The sequence below is a fragment of the Theobroma cacao genome, chromosome 5, assembly GCF_053813885.1.
Source record: "Theobroma cacao isolate CCN51 chromosome 5, ASM5381388v1, whole genome shotgun sequence".
In the NCBI taxonomy this organism is placed as follows: Eukaryota; Viridiplantae; Streptophyta; class Magnoliopsida; order Malvales; family Malvaceae; genus Theobroma; species Theobroma cacao.
In genome coordinates this window covers 34,061,316-34,067,647 of record NC_142643.1, presented here as the reverse complement: position 1 = coordinate 34,067,647, position 6,332 = coordinate 34,061,316, and the positions used below count along the sequence as shown (strand labels likewise).

At 34.1% G+C, this 6,332-nt stretch overlaps 1 pseudogene; it reads left to right on the top strand.

Annotated features, from left to right (window-relative positions):
• The first annotated feature begins 5,403 nt into the window (after positions 1 to 5,403).
• Positions 5,404 to 5,931, top strand: LOC148762800 (protein FAR1-RELATED SEQUENCE 5 pseudogene; annotated as a pseudogene).
• Positions 5,932 to 6,332: the final 401 nt, after the last annotated feature.

The window sequence follows — 6,332 nt, the reverse complement described above, 5'->3', positions numbered from 1 at the left end:
AGCTGATAGTGGCTACGAGGTTATTGGAGAAGAGAGCCCGTACATGGTGGAATTCGGTGAAGTCCCGTTCCACTATTCTCCTAACTTGGTCAGACTTTCTGAGGGAATTTGATAGTCAATATTATACCCATTTCCATCAAAAAGAGAAGAAGAAAGAATTTCTGAGTCTGAAGCAAGGGAATTTAACTGTAGAGGAGTATGAGACTCAATTTAACGAGCTGTTGTCTTATGTGCCTGATTTAGTGAGGACTGAACAGGATCAGGCCGATTATTTCGAGGAAGGGCTCCGCAATGAGATAAGAGAGCGAATGATTGTGACAGGTAGGGAGCCCCATAAAGAGGTAGTACAAATGGCCTTAAGGGCTGAGAAGCTCGCAAATGAAAATAGGAGAATGCGAGCTGAGTTGGCAAAAAGGAAAAATCCGAATATGTCCTCCAGTCAGCCACTAAAGAGGAGCAAAGGCTCGTTTGTTTCAGGGAGTGCTCCTTCTGTTTCGGTAACATCCTCTCGACCATCATTTTCACAAATGCAGCAAAGGCCTCCGAGATTCAGCGGATCTGTAGTGACTACTTCTGAAAAAAGTTTCGGAGGTTTTGATAGATGCAGAGAATGTGGAAGATTTCATGGCGGGGTGTGTTGGGGGCCTTTGCGATGTTTTCATTGTGGCCAGACGGGTCACTTTAGAACTAATTGTCCGCAGTTAGGACAGGCCACTGTAGCTGCTCTATCTTCATCAACTCGTACGGACTTGCAGATGAGAGATTCCTCTGGAGCACAACCGAGGCAGGGAGTAGCTATCCGGCCTGATGTGGAGAGTAACACCCCAGTATACCCACCTTCCAAACCACAAACTCGTGCGTCAACAAAAGTTTTTACGGTAATGGAAGATGAAGCACGAGTCCAACCTAGAGAAAGTGAATGAAAAGTTAGGTGGAAATGTAAGATAATGATAAGAGATGTAAATACTAAGTTCTGAGAGTGTAAATAAAGCTTTTAAGAATAATATAATAAATGAGTTTATGTAGAATATCGCTATGAAATTTTCTTAATGTATTGTGGAAATTGGAGTTCAGAAATGCATAAGACATGAAAGATGAATCTTTGAGGCATTGATGAGAATGAAAGTGCAACCCCGCATGTGTAGGGATTAGTAATATGGGTAACTAAAGTGAAGAATGATCCTGAGTGGTTCAAGATTTAAATTTCATGTATAATGAGTGATGTAGGTAGAACAACGAAAAGAACATCTCAATAGTTAAAGGATTGTGGAAGAATGCTCAAACGAAGGAGATGACATGAGATGTTGAACATTGGATAAAAGCTAATACCCCTATCTTTTCTTGGAGTTTGATAAGTGAAATTTTGGGGACAAAATTTTTTTTTAAGGGGGGTAGTGTTGTCAAACCCTGCTTTGTAAAATAATTATTACGTCATTTACATGCTCGATAGAATGTTTGTATATTTAGGAAGTTCGAGAAATTGTTAAAAGACGATATTGCCCCTAATAGTACCATTGAGTCGATTAAGCCTCGAACTAGTTCAAATAGGAATTTTAAGGTGAAATTAAGAGTTTCACAGTTCAGGGATGACTCAAAATGGTAATTCGGAGTTTGAGGATCAATTTGGAGTCAAACCGAAATTTTCACTATCTAGGGGCAAAATCGTAATTTTTCCATTCACGGATAAATTTTGAGATTTTGAGAGAATTTAGATCACATTTGACAAATTGGAGAATGGTAAGAGTATAAGGGATGAAAAATATGTCTATGGGCAATTTTTTTGTTTTTGGGGCAAAAATGTAATTTTTCACTTTACAGGGGTAAAAGTGTAATTTTTAAAAATTTACCCCACCAAAACTTTGGAAAAGTCTAGAAATTTCATGGAAGACATGGATAAGTGAAGAGGATTGAGTGGTAGAAAAATAAAGTCAAAAAGATGACTAGAAAAAAATAAAATAATAAAATATTCAAAAGGTAAATAAAATAATAATATTTTATTAAGCCTACTAAAAGGCTTGAAAATTCCAGAATTATTCATTGGGAGGGTCAGCCAAAACCAGCAGGAGAGAGAGAGAAATAAGAACAAACCCTAGAGTGAGAAAATTCAAAGAAAAAGTGTGATTTTTCAAGGAATCAAGTGTTTAAAGGTATGATTTTTCAAGCTTAGGTTAAGATTTATCATTTTCATGCATTTCTCCTTATTTTCCATGGTTAAATTATGTGTTTTGATGATGGATTCAAATCTGATCATATGGGTTTAGAGAGAGAAAGTTGTTAGATTAATTTGATTTTGAACTATGTTAGTGTTTAGTGTTAGTTTAGCATATTTATGAGTAAAACAACAAGAAAAATATTCATTTTCTCCATGAATTTCTCTAGCCCGAATCTAGCCAATGGTGTGTGAGGATGAGGTTGACTTTATTTTAAGAGAATTAGATGGAAAAATGATGAATTATGAGGTTGAAAATTTAATGGGAATTTTTGGTGCAAAAAAAATTGAAATTTTTACCCATTAGGGGTAAAAGTGTAATTTATGATCCGAACTGATAAATTGGACCACATTCACAGTCATTGAGGTATTGTGGATATAATTGGATAATTGAAATTGAAATGGATGGACTTGGAGTTGAATTGAAGATTTTAGAAATTTACACTGTGTATAGGCGAGTTAGGTCGGACACTGTGATTAAGCGATTGTCCAAACATTTCACACCCTATCTAGTGCATACGCATGGATAAGAGCCTGAAATAATATATATTGATTTGACACAAATTATTGAATTTTTTTGTGTCATGTATTGTGGATAGGTGGTGAGCTATCTTATACGGGTAAAAGACTACACCCGAGGACCGAGAATAGGAGTATATCTACTCCTAGTACAGTGAGTAAACTTACTATCGTCTTAATTATCTAGAGTAGATTTATTTAATTGTGTGATTTTATGGAAAAATGGTTTAATTGGAAAATTATTGTGTTTTATGGTAAAATGGGATTTTATAAAATAATTTTATAATATTTTTGAAAATTTAATAATGATTTCAAAAATAGAGTAATTGGAGACCTATACTGTGATTGTGTTGTTTATCCATGATTTTACATTAATGGCTTATGATAAATGTGGGTATGACTGGTTATTTTTATGATTTTAAGAATATGTGAACTGCTTTATTTGCCTTGAATGTGTTAAGTGAGCCATGTCATACTATTGTGATTTTATTGGTTGGTGGATTATAAAGTGGGCACTGCAGTGACGGGGGTTCCGTGGGCCAGCCTAATTAGAGGGGCACGGTTCCCAATTATTGAGCTTACCTCGATTGGAGAGGCGCGTAGGATAACTCCCGAGGTAGGATTTGAGTACACTTCACGCTGGCCACCACGTGAAAGTGGGACTCAGCCAACGCCAAGGAACGGCTGTGTTGTCAGAGGTGAAATGTGTTTGTGTGTGTGACAATAAACAGCCTTGGCGGTCTCGGTAAGATGCTTTCGCGAGGTATCCCCGAGAATGGATTTTTGGCAAGAGCCAAGTTTTTGAAAAGTGCATAAGCCATGTTGAGTAATTAGATGAAATCCAATTATTTATATGGGTTGGGATGAATTATTTTAATTGTCTCCTATTACTCGGCTTTAGATTATTTTGATGATGTTTGTCTACTCACTGGGATTTTATAATCTCACCCCTTCTTCCTATACATTTTTCAGGCTCAGAATAGGCAGTAGACTGTCAATTGCATCGAGAAGTAAATTTCGGAGTTGCATCCTAGAAAGCAAGGTTATAGACTTAAACCTTCTCAGTTATTTGGGGGCTCACGTGTCATTGTAATTTAAATTGCATACTCTAGTTTTCTATATTATAGTATGTATAAATTTATTTTATTTTTATGTGCAGAAAATTAATTTTTTTGATGTTTCAAAAATATACATATATATATTGTTTTACATGAAAATAGATTATTTTAATTAATATTTTTAGTTTATTTTATTATTCAAAAAAAAAAAAGAAAAGGAAAGAGAGAGAGGAATGGAAAAACTGGTACAAAAGCCTTGCGAGGTCTCGAAAGGCGTTCGGGGGAAGAATGTCTATCGAGGCTTCGCGGCGGTTGTCACGGGCTCGATGGGAGTTCCGGGTCGTGACAACTTTGATGTGACTCTGCCTCTTTTATAGAGGAGTCAAGCGAGGGATATATATGTAGAACACAAATCCTCTGCCCCTCTTTCCTGGCCCCATCCATGCCTCCTTTCTATATTTTTGCCATCTGTTCTATCTCTTTATGGAATGTTAAAAACAGTAGTGTCAAAATTTTTAACACCGGCTGTTAATGTCACTTTAAAAAAAAAAATCTCATGCTAGGTTTTTTTTCTTGTTGGCTACCTACTTTGCTTTTACCTTATTTTGACTGCCTACTTTCTTTTACTTCACTTTCACCTTTTGACAAGATACTTTCAACCTTTGTAAGTTTTTTTTATTAATTCTTTAGGTTTCAATTTTATATTTATTGATTCATTACATGGTGTTTCATTGAATTTTGTGCTTGCAAATAAAGTTCTCCATTCTTTTCTTTTGATAGGCATTCGGTTTTTTTTGTATGGCCCATTCTCCCGTCGATTCATGGTCCATTATGTATTTTGTTCTTTCATAAAAATATTGATATCAAATTTAGTCGTAGGTGGTTCTCTTTTTATTAATTTTTTGATTTAGGTTTTTTTATTTTTTAAACTTTATATGTGTGTGTGTATGTGTATTGTTTAATTCAAATTTGATGTATTTTTATCATTAATTGTGTTTAATTAATAAATTTTTGAGCATATAGAATGAAATAGTAGAAAAAAATGTATGATTCTTCTATTGATTTAAAAGATAACTAAATTTGTTTATTTTTTATTTTTTAGGGTATGGATAAAGAAACTACAAATACAATTAATAAAGATCAATTGTGTCGAAGATTAGAAATTACAAAAGATGATATTCTCCCATCGATTGAACCAATGAAGGAGCAGAATCTAGAGCAAGATAAGTGTTCAAACATGATTGATTCTAATACTAATATTATGATTTCAGCTCATGCAAATATGTCAGAAGAAATTATTTCAAAAGTTGGAATGGAATTTGAAACAGGACAAGATATTTATGATTTTTACAATAGATATGCTAAAGAAGTTGGATTTTGTATTCGAAGAACTAAAGAACATAAGGATAAGCATGGTAATTGGGTAGATAGGGTTTTTTGCTGCTTTTGCCAAAGAACTCGAAGAAATGATAAAAGAGATGATAATGTCAGAAGTCATCATCCAGAAACAAAATTTGGGTGCTTAGCTGTATTAAAAGTTTCACGATATGACGATAAATTATGTGTTACGAAATTTATTGCAAACATACACATGTATTAGCTTCTCCGTATAAACGTATGTTTTTAAGATCTCAAAGGGCAATTAATCTCCCTCAAGCTGTTGAACTTAAAATCGCTGATTGCTCTGGAATAGCACCCAAGGAGAGTGTTGCGCTTTTGGCAAAAAAAGTTGGTGGACTCGAGAATCTTGATTTTATTCTTGAGGACTACAATAATTACTTACATTCTAAGAGAACAGAAGCAATGAAAGTTGGAGATACTGGTGGTGTCTTAAAGTATCTACAAAATATGCAACATGATGACCCTAATTTTTCTCATGCTATCCAAGTTGCTCTTGATGATCTCATCACAAATATTTTCTGGATAGATGGTAGGATTAAATTAGATTATGAATCTTTTGGAGATGTGATATGTTTTGATACAACATATAGAAAAAATAAAGAGGGTAAACCTTTTACAGTATATGTTGGTGTTAATCATCGTAAGCAAAGTGTTATATTTGGTACCGCATTGTTGTATGATGAAACATGTGATACTTTTATATGGTTATTTAATTCATTTTTGAAAGCAATGTCAGGGAAATAACCAATGATGATCTTTACATATCAAGACGCTACAATGGCAAAGGCACTTGCTTCACAATGGCCTAAAACATATCATCGTTTGTGTATGTGGTATATGTATCAAAATGCAGCGAAACATCTTAGTGAAACATTTGAGAGATTTAGTAGTTTTGCTAAAGATTTAACAGCTAACCTCATCATGGTTTTGGCCTTGTGGAATATATTAGACTTTGAAGAAAGAGAAGGGATAAAGTTTTTCATATTAGGTTTCATAGGGTTCAATCATTTTAGATTGGGAATTCTTCTACTTTGAAAAGTATCTTGATGAATTCATTATATTTTTCAAAGAAAAAAAGTTATGATTTTCCACTAATTATTTTTTTGACACACAAGCAAGATAAAAAGTATTAGAGTAAACATTCC